Source organism: Lissotriton helveticus, chromosome 8, assembly GCF_964261635.1.
Source record: "Lissotriton helveticus chromosome 8, aLisHel1.1, whole genome shotgun sequence".
NCBI classification, from domain to species: Eukaryota; Metazoa; Chordata; class Amphibia; order Caudata; family Salamandridae; genus Lissotriton; species Lissotriton helveticus.
This window is the reverse complement of record NC_136069.1, coordinates 250,169,595-250,184,128: the sequence shown is the minus strand read 5'-3', so window position 1 is coordinate 250,184,128 and position 14,534 is coordinate 250,169,595. Positions and strand designations below refer to the sequence as shown.

The 14,534-nt window shown below is 42.7% G+C and overlaps 1 long non-coding RNA gene across 1 annotated transcript in view; it reads right to left on the bottom strand.

The window, feature by feature from the left end:
• Positions 1 to 10,328: 10,328 nt before the first annotated feature.
• LOC144771581 (uncharacterized) overlaps positions 10,329 to 14,534 on the bottom strand; it is a 94,448-nt gene continuing 90,242 nt past the window's right edge. Inside the window, exon 2 of the long non-coding RNA XR_013599368.1 lies at positions 10,329 to 11,139. This is a non-coding gene — a long non-coding RNA (uncharacterized LOC144771581). The remainder of the gene's footprint in view (positions 11,140 to 14,534) is intronic.

Here is a 14,534-nt window from a genome sequence, read left to right as displayed (position 1 = left end):
CTACATGGTGGAGGCATGTGCTGCGGCCCTTTTCTACGGCTCCAGCATGCCCTCACGTGGTTCCAATGCATTCCCAACCGCCAGCTCAGCGGTTGCATCAGAATGCAATGGTGGCTGGCAGTCCGACCGACTGCCATCGCAATGAGGGTCTATGAATTGCTGTAAACTAAAATATATGCCATACTAAGCGTAATGTATAATGGCTGGAAATTAATATTCAGTAAAGTGGTGGATTTAGAGTCCACAAGGTGATATGCTGTGTGTTGGACTGTGGTGCAAACTGCAGCATCATCTCCTGGTCCTACAGAAAAAGGCTGCCTGACCTTGCTCATGAGAATGTATCCCTGCACAAGTCACAGATTAGTATATTTTCCTTTACCCATCACCCCAATAAATACCATTCGGATGCAAAATGTCGAAAAGTTTTGCTTACAGATTCGAGCTACTGTTTTCTGAAAGTGCAGTAAAGTTGTGTTTTCTAACATATCGAATGTTTTAAGTTTCCTTTTCTATTAATGAAAATCCTTCAGTAGAAACAAAAACAGTAAGAATCGATTCGGAAAACAGATCTTTTATTAAATAATGTCAGGGCAAAGCCATTCCGGATTTGGCAGAAATCTTCACACGAGCAGTACATTAAATTATGGTTTATAAGTTCCATGGATTTTTCCAAAAGTAATGACATTCTCAAATAACTCTAAAGTAGCTTAGTAGCCCTCAATGAACTGGAATAGAGATTAGAAACTGGTAAAGGATGTTGTTCCCAGCTCTGTTTTTACAGTGCAACCTTTTCAAAACTCTTGTCAATCAACGATATCATGAGAAATATTTTGTAGAGCCAGAATTTGTCTACTTTTTTCAAAGGCATGGTCACACTGAACCTACTTTACAATGTTTCCTGGAACCAAAATAGATGTAGGAGTAAAAGTTTACCTTTACACTTTTTGTGGCAAAATTGGAGCCTCTTGTAATACTTCCCAATGCTTCCACTGTCTAATATTATAATCAGTGATTGTCTTTTTTTGCTGCTTGACACTCAAAGATGAATGCTCAAAACGCTTAGGAATCAGGGCCGTAATTTGCATTCCATTCGAGAAAGAGACAAGGATAGTTGCCACAAAAATTATAATTTGCTTTCATGTAGGTATTCAGGGGCATATTATCAAGCTGTGCGTTAAAAAACGCACATCGCACATTTCCCTATCGCCGGCTATCGCTGGATTTTATCGCCGTGATAGCGCGGTATTATCAATGCGCAACACGTAGGCGATATTAAATCCGGCGATAGTCGGCCACAGGGAACATTAGCGAGTGAAAACAAGCATTGTTGTCATGCTCTAATGTGTGCCTTGATAATATGGGGGGGTGGATTCAGCTTTATGATCCACACCTCCATGTTAACAATGCCTAACACCTGATCAAAGCAGGCGTTGGGAGACCTGTGATAAACGAGTTTATCGCAGGTCTCCTTCTCCCAACGCCTGCCTTGATAATAGGGTGTTACCACCTTGGTTGGACGTGGGAACGCCCACCCTGCATTCCATTAGCGTTATCTATCGCCCCCAGTGCGAGGGCGATAGATGAAGTCAGGAATACGTCTCTAACTCCGGTTAGAGACGTATTGAGAATAGTGCGATAATTATTAAATGCGTTAGCGACTTTAAAAAGTCGCTAACACTTTTATCGGGGGCTTTATAATATGCCCCTCAGTCCACCATTTTGCCATTTTAAGTGCTATTTGTAGCACTTGTTCTATCGAATTTAACACATTAACCAATTCAAATGTATCACTTGGAAGGGATAGAGGCTGAGTTGGCCTTGCCAGTATTGGAATTCAGGAGCTGGAGATCACAAGAGGTGGTGGGGGCTAGCACTTAACTCACTGAGCTAATTTTTTGTCATAAATTGTTAAAAATATTGGTCCGATTTTTCTAAGATTCTGAAGCCGTTAGTTACATAGTCAGACCTTGTTTACATTATTTTTGCATTTCCTTCCAATGAACTCTCGCAATATTATTTTTTCCTATGACGAATTCTAAAAGGATCATCAAACCTGAATGTTATGTTCAGGAACCCCGGAGTATAAGCAATACCCTTGTTTTGCCCACTGGTACCAAATGGACATTGTTCGAAACGTCATGCCCTGATCAATGCCAAATAGCAGGAAATTTGTCGCCACTGGGAGGGTAAGAATCGGAAAAGGGGTCAACGGTGTCATAATGTTGCCACTTTAGGGGTATATAATGCAACTTGCGCAATCCCGGTGTTTGGTAAATAGACTGACATGCATCCACTTGAACTCTTGATTTAACTTTGCTTTTTCGTTCATTAGCCCTTCAATTCGGTTCAAGTTTTAAAAACACATGGAGCTACAATAATATTACTTGTTTTCATGTTGTCCACTGGGGGGTATCTCCAGCTGCAATTCACCTGCCACATGTATAGATTTCTAGTGGGTTGTCCCAGTCCTTACAACAGTGTGGAGATCCTGCCTACTGACAGGCCATCTACAATGCTAGTCTTTCTTTTATTCTTACTATTTAAACCCCTCACAAATGCCATGCCTGTTAGTACCAAGACCAAAAACAACCATAGCAGAAGGGCAGGAGGGAACAGGACTGGAACGAGGAAGACCTTAATCGGGGTAATGAAGATTACTGGTAAGTAACAACAATTTTTTAAGAAACAAGGCCATAAGTATTTCATTAATGAATATGGCTTCAAAATACACACACAGCGCCACCATGTGATGGATTCTTAAAAATCTGTTCTTGTGTTTACAAATAAGTACGGGTGCAGCACAGATTAAGCACCTTCAAAAGCAAGGCGGTTGTCCCTCATCTAAGTGAGGCATGAGAACTGCAAGGCTGGTGGAGCAGGACATCCCCTGACTTACGTCAGAGACCAGTTTTACCCAACTCTATATTAACCATCACTTAATGACCTCGCTGCTCAACGCTCGAACTCTGTTATACCTTGCTGTGTTCTCAAGTAACCTGAAAGTCAATGTGCAGTGAACTGTAAAACATTTTTGTAAGTAAATATATCAAAACTATAGTAAGTATTTCCCAACCATGCAAGCCAGTGGATTTTTTTTACGTCTGGCCTAGAGATAACTTTAGTTGTCTCACCAGTCCCACTTTTTGCAAAATGCAAGCATATATACATATATTTCAGCCAACTGTTTTCATCGACTGGTCTGTTCATGTGTCATTCACAGATTGCCTCTGCCCACCACAGTATTCTTCATGGGTCAAGTGGCTAGCCTACTTCATTCATTGGTTCCCTTGCACTTTGAGTGACTGTATTTTGCCTGATCACATGGGCACAATTGCCTAAAAGGGAGCACACATGGGTACATATTTACAAGTAGTTAACTCCACCAGAACGTGACTTTTTCAGATGTTCTGGTGGTGTTAAGTCCTTCGCCATATTTCAAGGCGGCGTTAAGCCACCTAACATGGTTTAATGCCATCTTGTAAATAATGTCATTATTCACACAGCACTTGGCGTGAAAGGGGCTCTTTCCCTGTGTGCTGCAGAAACAGTAAATCGCCAGAAACATTGTGCAGGAAGGGTCACATTCCTAACACATAAACAATCACCCCTGCAGCACAGGCACCCTTGCAACATGGGGCAAGGTTGCTTGCGTGGGGGCTAGGCAGATTCTTTAGCACCAGCGCTAGGGGAAACTCAGGGGTGCACCACATCCTTGTAAATAAGGCGCATCCCTGTGTTTTGAAACTGGCAAAGCACGGCATTACCTATTTTGGCATAACACCATGCTACACCAGTTTCTAGTAAATATGCCCCTTTGTTTCCATATTGTTTTTTACATATTGCATGCTTGTTTATTAGTTTTCGTGCATAGATAAGCATTTCTGCAGTACTTGCCTGCATCCCGAGTGAACCCTTTCTAATATGGATTTCTTGTGATTATTCTAGTTTCACTTTAACCCCTTAACTGCTGGGCCTTTCCCCCCAGCAGTGCTCACCCCTTTTTTTGGCTACTTGGGGTAGTTTGTGCTTTGACCTTCTTACCTTTTTGCCCACATAAGGTATCCGCGCCAAATTTGTGCCCTTTTTTTCTGTCATCTTGGGGTTTCTAAAGGTACCCAGGGTTTGTGGATTCTCCTGAAGTGGACGAGAAAAAAGCCCAAATATAGATACATTTTAAGTTTCTGAGGAAAAGAAGAAAAAGTGCTCTAGATAAAAGTTCATTCTTTTTTCTTTAAAATGGCATTGTCAAATAATTTACTGTTTCAAAGTCACCATATTCCCAGCTTTCAGGAACATGCAGAGCTGAATCAAAAAAACGAATTATTTACCAGTTTTGGCATTTTTCAGAGAAGTAGCACATTTTTCCTATTATTTGTGTTTTCATCCTACTTCCACTTTGTGGTGGAAACCAGTGTAAAACCCATGGGTGATGCAAGAAAGCTATATATTTCTAAAAAGAAGGTATGTTTCCAAATTAAACAAGGGCTCATATGTGTAGATCCCTCAAGGTTTTCTCAAAGAAACTAACTGTTGAAATAAAGAAATATTGAAAACGAGTAGGAAAAAACTGCCATTGTGACAATGTTTTCATCTGTATCGTTTTTTCACAATGGCCAATTTACAAAAGCAATATACCATTACATTCACTAAATTCTTTTAGTTGTTGGGAATATATAGTTTGTGGGTCCACCAAGAACCCAATGTACCTAGAGCCAACAACTGAGCAGCACTGTACAATGGTTTTAAATATAGACCAATTCTTGCAGTGAAATATATAGAGTGAATAATAGGCATCAAGCTAACCTATGGATTTATGAAATGGCCATAAGATTTGGAGTTTAGGAGCAGTTATTATTTGTGCATCTCTGAATTTTTGAGTATCAGTATAAGCATATGATTTAGAGGGTATTTTTCAAAGTGTCTTCTTTTTTACACACCTGCTTACATTTGAAAAGCACAAATGCATCGAACTCCAATTGGTAATAACACATATCCTACTTTTCTGTGCTCCCGCATGTCTTCTGATAAAAATGGTACTTCACTTGTGCGGCTAGGCCTAGTGCCTGTGACAAGAAATGGCCCAAAATGCAACATAAATACATCATATTTTTCCACTCAAAACTGACTTGTTTTGTGCAAAGTGGATTTTAGGCCCTAGCTCAGTCGGCAACTAGGGAAACTTAGCAAACCTGTAAATGTTTTAAAACTAGGCACCTAGGGAAATCCAGGATGGGGTAACTTGTGTGTCTCTCGCCAGGTTGTTTTACCCAGAATCCATTGCAAACCTCAAACAGATTTAAAAAAAACGACCGAATCACTAATTTTTCTTACATTCCTGTGATGGAAACTTCTGGAATCTGCAGGAATGCACAACATTTTTATCACCCAGCATTACTCTACTTGTGCCAATAAAAATGCATTCCCACTTGTGTGGCTGGGCCTAGTGCCCGCGCGAGTAATGAATCAACCCAAGGTCAATGGGAGCCCTTCTGTCAGTGCTTCTATAGACCTTGGTTTCATCCAATCCTGTCAAGGGCACTAGGCCCAACCACCAAGTGGTCCTGCATATTTATTGGCACAAGTGGGGCAATGCTGGGTGTCAGGAATTTAGCAGATTCCTGGGGACAATACAGTAAAAAAAAATACAATTCAGGCTGCTCAGGAAGCTTTTCTCAAGCAGCCAGATGTTAAAAAATATATAGCACGCACTCTGGTGCATCCTACCAGAGGGGCCTTTATTTACCTCCTGAGTGTCAGTCAATAGATGACCCATGTACTGGGGAGGTAGTGCGGGTGTCTGCCTTTGTCTGACATCCTCACTTAAAAGGTTGCATAGGTGAAAATTGACACAGCAATGCATGTTTCTCCATTATTCAGGTAAAGCCTATCAGACAGTGCAGCTGTCTTGTTTGCTAAAGACATATTGGTGACATTCTGAAAGCTACCTTTGGAATGCATTCTGCCCATTAATTACCATTGGAGTTGTGTTTTGTAACTCAGAGTTGCTTGCCTTCTATATGTTGTCGTTGTTTGGTTTAGGCTGTCCACCTTGAGTTAGTCCATCTCATCGAGCATAACCTGCTTACTGTATTCCTCCATGACTGCTTGCTTTCTGTAAATTGGCCTATACATTTTGTTTTTATCTTGTCACATTTGCTGTGCATTCAAAGACAGAGGTCAAATGTCATGCTCTGTCGTCAGAGGGAGATTGGTGTTCACTTTTCTTTCACTGACTTCAAAGTGAAAAGATATAGCTGACCATCTGGGGGTGTGAAAGCATAGATAGTTTCCAAACACACAGCAACATTTAAATCTGTAAATGAACTGTGCAAATATTTTAGAATGTATCAGAATTGGGATGGCACAAATGAAGCACTTTTTTTGTAATTCTTAAGTGTGTCGGTAACAACTGTTTTAATGGAATCAAAACAAATCAATACACTTGGTGATGCAATTTCCACATATTATCATTTGTGCGCTGTATAGTTTTATCAGCCAAACGGTATGTCTGTGCAAATATACTGGTCATTTCACTTAAAAATATGCTTTCTGTAATGGCAGCGCACTACCACACCATGCATACTCCACTCTATGCCCCTCCACTCTATGACACTGTACTACACTCTATGCCACTGTACACCCCTCCACTCTATGGCACTCAACTCTATGCCATTCTACTCCACTCCATTCTAAGCCTCTTCAATCCACTCTAAATCACTCTACTCCATGCCCCTCCATTCTTCGGCACTGTCCTCCACTCTATGCCACTCCATGCTACGACAATCTACTCCTTTCTACGCAACTCCTTCTGCACCATTCCATGCCACCTTACTCCACCGTACACCACTTCATGACACACTACTCTACACTGCGTCATTACTCCACTCTACACCACTTCACAATGCTCTATGCTACTTCACTCTACAACACTCTACTCCACTGTATGCCCCTCCATGCCCCTAAACTTTACCCCACTCTACACACTCCACACCACTCCACTGCACATCACTCCACTCTACTCCTCTTCACTTTACTCCTCTCTACAGCACTACACTCCACGACACTCCACAACACTCCACTCTACTCTACTTCACTCTACTCTACAACACTCTATTCTATGACAGTCTTCTCCAGGACACTTTACTCTATGACACTCCAATCTACGACACTCTAGGCTATGACTCCCCACAACACTCTCCACTCCACACCACTCCACAACCCTCCATTCCACTCTACGAAACCCTGTGCCACTTCATGCCACTGTGCTCTATGCCACTAACTTTTAGCCATGCTGAACAGAAGGCACGCAAGTGTACAATGTGGCAAAAACACTTTGGCAACACCAATAACTCTTGCTGAGAGGAGACCTATTGACTTTTACCAAAGCTTGTCATTTTAATTCCTTTTGTCAGCCCTTTTCTGCAGCAGATTGCAATGCCCCCAAGTCTCCTGCAGGTGTCATGGTAGAGGACAGCAGCAACCTGTGCTGTTGCAGTCCAGTGGAGAGAACATAAATAACTGTCCTCGGTCATCTATTTGCATTCTCATGCTTCCTGCTTCAGTCCCTGACATACGGCCAGTTTAGTAATACACATCTTCTATGCATCAACTAATGGGAGCAAGCATTGTATGAGGCCCCTCTTTCTACCCACGTGGTGTTACAAAATCATTTTACCTCGTGCAGCATTTCTCTTTAAAAATCGTAGGAAGGATGTGAAACGTAAGGCAGAATAACATGCCAACTGACTAATAATGTTCAATATTTGCATTCAACAACATACAGTTGGCAAGCAGTGAAACGTCTGTGGCATTCTGATGCAAACGTATCCTGCTCAGCTATATGTGGCATTTGCTTTCAATAAAAAATAAATAAAAATAAGTAACCATTGCATGAGTTTGCCAAGGCCAGACCTATTGGCTTTCTTGAAATTGTATTGTTATCATCTTGTGGTAAGTTTCCTCATACCATCAAGATACGATAAGGGTGAACGCTGCACTTTACAAAACATATATAACCTAATACACGAATCAAGCATAAAGGGAAAATGTGACTACATTTGTGATGTCATCAACCAAACAAGGCTCAAGAATTGATTGAGTTACAAACAGCCACAAAGGGAAATCTTTACACAAACAATTTTAAGAGCGTGGTGTTAAGCCAAATTTGGCAACGCCGCGCTTTTACATTTTTAAAATGCAGGGATGCATCATATTCACTAGAATACGGCACACCCCATGTGTTCCCCCTAGCGCTGATGCTAAAAAAGCTGCCCAGCACCAGCGCAGGCACCCTGCCACCATATGGCAAGGGTGCGTGCGTTGCAGGGGCGATTGTTTGTGTGCAGGAAGAGACACCTTCCTGTACATAAACAATCAATAATGCCGATTTGCTCTTTTAATGTGTGCTGCAAAATGCAGCACGTATAGAAGGAGCAAAAAATGAGGAGAAATTAATCATTTCTCCTGGTATCACCATTCTAAGACCAGGTATTCCCTGGCCTTAATTTTTTACGCTGCCCCAGCCTTGTAAATCTGGAGCATGCTCTAAAAGCAATAGGTGTTGCAGTGGAACACCTCCTGCAACACCCATTGCACACCCCATTTGCAGCAGAGAACTGGGGTCGAAAGGGGAATATTTATAAGGTGAAGTTAAGCCATGTTAAGTGGTTTAGTGACATCTTGAAAATATAGGGAACGTCGCTCGGCCATTGGGGGGTCTTAAAAAGTGACCATCTGGTGGTGTTACGGGCATGTAAATGTGCCTCCATATCTACAATGATCAAAATCATGAGAGAACTTTGGAAAAAAGATTGCCACCAACTACTTTATATGTTGTTATTCTTTCCCTTTGTCTGATTTCTTTAAAATGAAATTCCAGGCGACTTTGGAATAGCAATGGAAACGTAAAAACAAGTCAAACAAAATTAATGTCATCTGTATAAAATATTTAAAGGATAACAATATTGATTAAAGTAAAATCTACTCCGCGGTTAAACTATTCAAAACCACCGGGTACCTAATAGAGAAACCATGGCAGGAAATAGAGCAGCCAGGTTTTCGAGATGTTTACGTGTGGTTTTTCTATATTTGCAGTTCTACTGTTTGTGACATTACCATGGATTGTTACAATTATTTAAACATGTATTGCACTAACGAATATTGACTATGGTGCCCCTATTTTGCTGCATCTCCATTATGTCGTCTCAACTCCACCTTTTCTGCCTTACTTTCTCACTTTCTTTCAGACCGTATCCAGATTCATCTCTCACTGTGAGCTCGGTTGCAATTACATTATTTCTCAAAAGTTTAGATATAATAAAAGACACAACAGTAAATGCATTATTCCCATTGTTTTTCATGACTAATGCAACTAAGTTTTCCATTAAAAAAGTACAATTCCAATAGTAGAAGAAGCTAGGGGAGTAATACAACATGCCCCCAGCAAAGTATGTGGAGATGCCCCCTCACATCCAGACGTAATATCAAGGTGAAGAAGACACGAAGCTGAAGTCCCACCCCCTCCACCGGGGACTTACAACATCTACACAGGTTAGTAGTTAAGTGACTTTATTAACCCTGGGCGTAGTTCGTGAAGTAGTGCTACGCGTAGCTATGCGAAGTGCACTGTGCAAAATGCTGTTTGCACTGAATGCACAGTGCCGGATGCTTGTCTGCACTGTGCTATTAGTGCAAACCGCATCTTGCACAGTGCAAGTGGTTGTTTTCTGCCGCTCGAGTAGATTTCTACTCGAGCGGCAGCTTTCTCAACTCGGACTGGTAGTTTCTCATCGTGAGCGGTCGTGAGCATATGCGATCCCTCGCAATGAGAAGCCTGAACTCGCCGCTTTGAGAATCTCGCCGGGAGGTTTGTTTTCCACGCTCGCGATCGGCAACTTGATGTTGCTGATCGCGAACGAGGAAAAAGTCTCGCTGGGATGTCATTTTGCTCGCTCGCGGTCACCAACTTGACGTTGAGGACCGTGTGCAAGCAAAAAATTACTGCTACGCTACGTGTGTTTGCACTGTGCCACGTGCAATTTGCGTAGTGTGAAGTAGCGCAAATTTCGCAAACTAAGCGAGCGTAGCGTAGTACATTGCCCAGGGTTAGTCTTTATCAGTCACTCAATATTTTAATATATATATATTTTTAAATCATAATTATCATTAAAAATCGGGTTATTGGATGAGCAGGGTAGCAGCCCCTTTCAGGCAACAACCACAATCCTTGTCAGGGTAAATAGCAAAAATCACTAAATTAACCTGTCAGGTTTATCCTAGAGGCAATGGTTAAAGTATTATGCAGCACACAAACAGTAATAAAGTGAAAACACAATACAAGGATTTTTTATATATAAAGCAATACCATAGTGACAGAAATCGATTAGTAGGACCAGAGATATTCAATTTTTCAATTTTAGGTTAAAATAGGCACCTAAAAGCACAACGTGCCACTCTCGGTCATCTGGGCATACTAGACCAGGGAAAAGTTCAGGCTGACTGTGATGGAGCATGGGTCGCATAGAGGGACCAGGTTAGTCTGACTGAAAATGTTGCATTCTCAAATCCCTGGCAAAGGGGTCAGTTACAGTGAAGACTGCAAGGACCAGGGAGAGCGTCGCTGATGAATGTTGCAGTGCCAGGTGACGCGGGTTGTCATCGCTGTAGCGTGAAGAGCTGGTCGGTGCCACAGCCAGTCATTGCTGGAGCATTGCATTGACAATTACTGTGTGCTGTCATTGCTGTAGTGTTAAGTGCAGACCCTGAGTTGCCAGTGGTTGCTGGTGGTTGCTGTATCGCAAAGAGCAGGTCTTCAATGGAACTTCTTATTGGCAGTCGACATGGGCGATAGAGCTTTGGTCTGTTGCAAAGAACCCTAAATTCAGGATTTCACCTTTTCTTTTTGAAAGGAGCTCAAACTGATCCCAGTCAAAGGTCCAGGACCTGGGAGGCGCTTTTTGAGGATCAGGAACTCACTCCAGCAGAGGCCAGCAGGGCTCAGGCATGCCCAGGTGCAGTTCCAGGCAGGTCTATTTTCAGCAGGTCAGCTGGGCAGTTGCAGGGAGTCCTCTGGAGCTTGTTCTGTTTCTGTAGGTCGAGTAAGAGGTCAACCAACTGACCCTTGGGGTCATCCATGTTAGCCTAGGATGAAGTAAAAATAAAATGTTAATAAAGTGTACTTATTACCTTTTTAAATTTCAGTAACCGTCCCATCCCGAACTGAGTGACTGGATGGAGCAGGGCCAGTGTTGTCAATTGGCAATAGGGAGCTGCGCACTTAAAATGTGCATGTCTCTTTGGCCGGCTGGCTTGTGATGGCCAGCTGGACATGGGCATTTTAAACTTCTCTAACCTAGCTGTCTTAGACAGCTGGGTTAGAGAAGGTGCAGGCCTCCAGTGCTTCTTGAGAGCACTGAGTGAGGCCGCTCTCTCCAATCCTGGTGCTGCTTTCATGCTAGTGAAAGATTGGTAAGGGGGGGGGAGATGGCTGGCTCCCGCTTTGGAGCCTGCCTTAGGAGAAGACCGAAGGAGAAGGAAGTTGCAACGGAAGGTAAGTGTATTTTATTTTATTTTTGTATGTCCCCTTCCCCACCACCCTCGGTACAAGCCAGCCACCACTGTTACCACGTATACCTGGATTCCATGCTATTTGACTGTTAGATTTTTATCCTTTGCATTGTCTTTCAAGTACACAGTTCTGCCTGATAATGTTTTCATTGTGTACATTCTGTGAAAATGTGCCTGTTGTTGAATACGTATATATGATGTCCTGATGATACTTTTCTAATCGCTAAGTTTGGCGCACACACTCCCTTCCAGTTCCTAACTATGGGCACTTTTTGCACATTGCTTGTTGCTACACAGCAAAAAGGTGAGTGCAAAACGCGTTCTATTCTTAAGTGAGCATGTAAGTACCAAAGGCAATCCTATCAGCTCAGGTATATATGTATTAGTAAAACAATTGTCCCTTGGGACCAAAGCCTTCTTCCAAATACAATGTACTAGGCCTGATTTTAGTGATTGGTTACAGAGTGGTATGTTCGGTGGAAGAGCATCTAGCTTTTCAAAAATCCATAGGACTTTCAACCTATCTGTCATGGCCCTCTAATGGCGTGCCAGGAAGTACACATAATAACAAGAGACGGACCTGTCTCTCCACATTGCAGTGTGATGCAGGGAGTTGGGTTAGTTCCACCGCATTGAGATTGGTTCCCATATAGTTCCCATTAGTTGCTTAGAATTTCGCTGCTTTCAGGATCTTGCTATCGCGTGTACTCCCTGACATGGCCTTAGTGGGCCATGAAAGATAGCTTGAAAGCCCGGTGGATTTAGGAAAAACAAGTCATCACACTAATCAGGTAGTTTGCTAGTCAGATGATTATGTCCTGATGAGACCCTACCATTCATACAGGGGTCAAAACGTCAACAAACCTTCCTTTTGGTTGCTATGGGAAATTATGTCCAAAGGATGGCACAATGATTCATGCAACCTTTTCATGATTCTTATCAATTAATGTAGACAACCATTGGGAATTGTACAGTGTCTTTGTTGGTGTATATTGTTTATCTATTCACTATTGGAGCACTGCGTCGTCTGCCTATGATCACGCACTTCAGTGCTTGTTAAATATGAATGTAGTCAGTGTATCTCAGATGAAAACCTAATGTGTCCTATGCTTTGTTGGTTTTTGTAATTGACTTTGGGTTTGAAAAATAAGTTGAAATAATTCCGGGCTCTCTACAAGAAACATACAAGGTTCCCACAACAAATGAGTCCCACAAGAAAATTATTTTAATAATACATATTTTGTAAGTGAGTGCACAAAATGTATCAATAGAATTGGAGTTGGGAATGGGAATATGCAAACACTTGTAGGAAAATTGTGTCTAAAAATAAGGCTGTGACTTGTGCGTGAACCTTGTTGGTATGTGGTGGTTGCTCTCTAGATCCAGCCCATGGGATGGCTGCCCTGGTTCTGAGCCATTCAGTCATGCAGTGGAATTAGAAAAAGGTTGTGCACTGGGAGCAGGTGGGATAGTGAGATAGGTGGGCCCTGCAAGTGATTGTTTGACAAGCGTGTGATGGACCCCTGTCTGCATGGGCATATATGAGCTGCATGATGGTAGCAAGCTGTCTTGCATTGTCCAATCTCAACAAGTGGAGATGTTCACACTGCAACTCAATGAAAGTTTAGAGCCCATTTGTCTCGGTTCTCCAAGACCATGGCCTTCCTTTCCATCAACTATGGGAGGTCATTCTTATGGCTCTCAATGTTCTCTAGTGGGATAGTGATGGTGAACATGGTCCCCCGTATTCACATGACACTTTGTGGCTTCTCCATTGAGATTGACCCCTGAGCGAATGTGTGAAGGGTGTTCAATCAGAGAGACTCTTGCCGCAACTTTGGTTACCTCTCCATGAGATGACAGAAGAAAGACTGGAGTTACACATGGGTGGGAAGATGGAAAAGAGGACTGAATTGGGGTACCTTTGGGGTAGGTGGATGTGAGTTCTGAGTAGCCAGGACTGTAATCTGTGACCTTAGTTCTTGTGCCTGAGTACGAGCATTCCAGAAGGTTTTGAAAGGAAGGGCTGCAAACTGACAGTGAAGTGGAATGTGAGCTGGCATCTCACATTGGATCAACAATCTCATCTTCAGAGATGTTAGAAGCTGCTGATAAAGTGGCTTCCAGGAGCAGGGCTTTTCTGGATTGCATGATTTCCTCTGTTTCTAAATACAATGCCATCATCATCTGACATGTTGTCCCCAGTGCTGAGATGGAAGAGAAATGTCACTTAAAATTTGGCAATTGTGAGGGTGTAGAAGAGGACTGACTCAAATCACTCTATTCAATTTAATGCCACTTTAATGACATGCATGACACCTCAGTATGCACAGATCATTCAATGAATCAATCAAATGCGTGTAAAGCGTGGCTACTCACTCATAAGGGTCTCAAAGCATGAGGGCTGAGCGAGAAGTCCAGTATGATGGCAAGAGTTTGTGCATGGTCCGTGGGTTTTGAGGGTATTCCCAGTGCAATGAACCATCCAGAGTCATCCCAAGCAGAGAGGGTGGGGCCCAAGATGAAGACTTCTGTTTGTCTGAGTTGAGCTTGAGGCAGCTAGCTTTCATGCAGGTGGTGACAGCCCCCATTCCGTTGGCGAAGTTGCTCCTGGAGTGTGGGTTTGTTGGTGAAGTAAAGGATGAGCAGGGTGTTGTCGGCATAGGAGACGATGTTGAGTCTGTGGTTGCTGACGATGCATGCGAGCAGGGCCATGTAGTCGTTGAAGAGGGTGAGGGTCAGGGAGGAGCCCTGGGGCACACAGGAGCTGATCTCTTTGGATTCTGAAAGGAACAGTGGTAGTCCGTCTCTCTGTGTTCGACCAGTGAGGAAGGAACGGATCCATTCCAGGGTTTTATCATAGTTGCTGGCGTTATGGAATCTCCTGCATAGGGTGTGGTGGGAGACAGTGTTAAAGACAGACGAAAAGTTGCTGAGGATGAGGGCTGCTGTTTCACCTCAGACGAGGA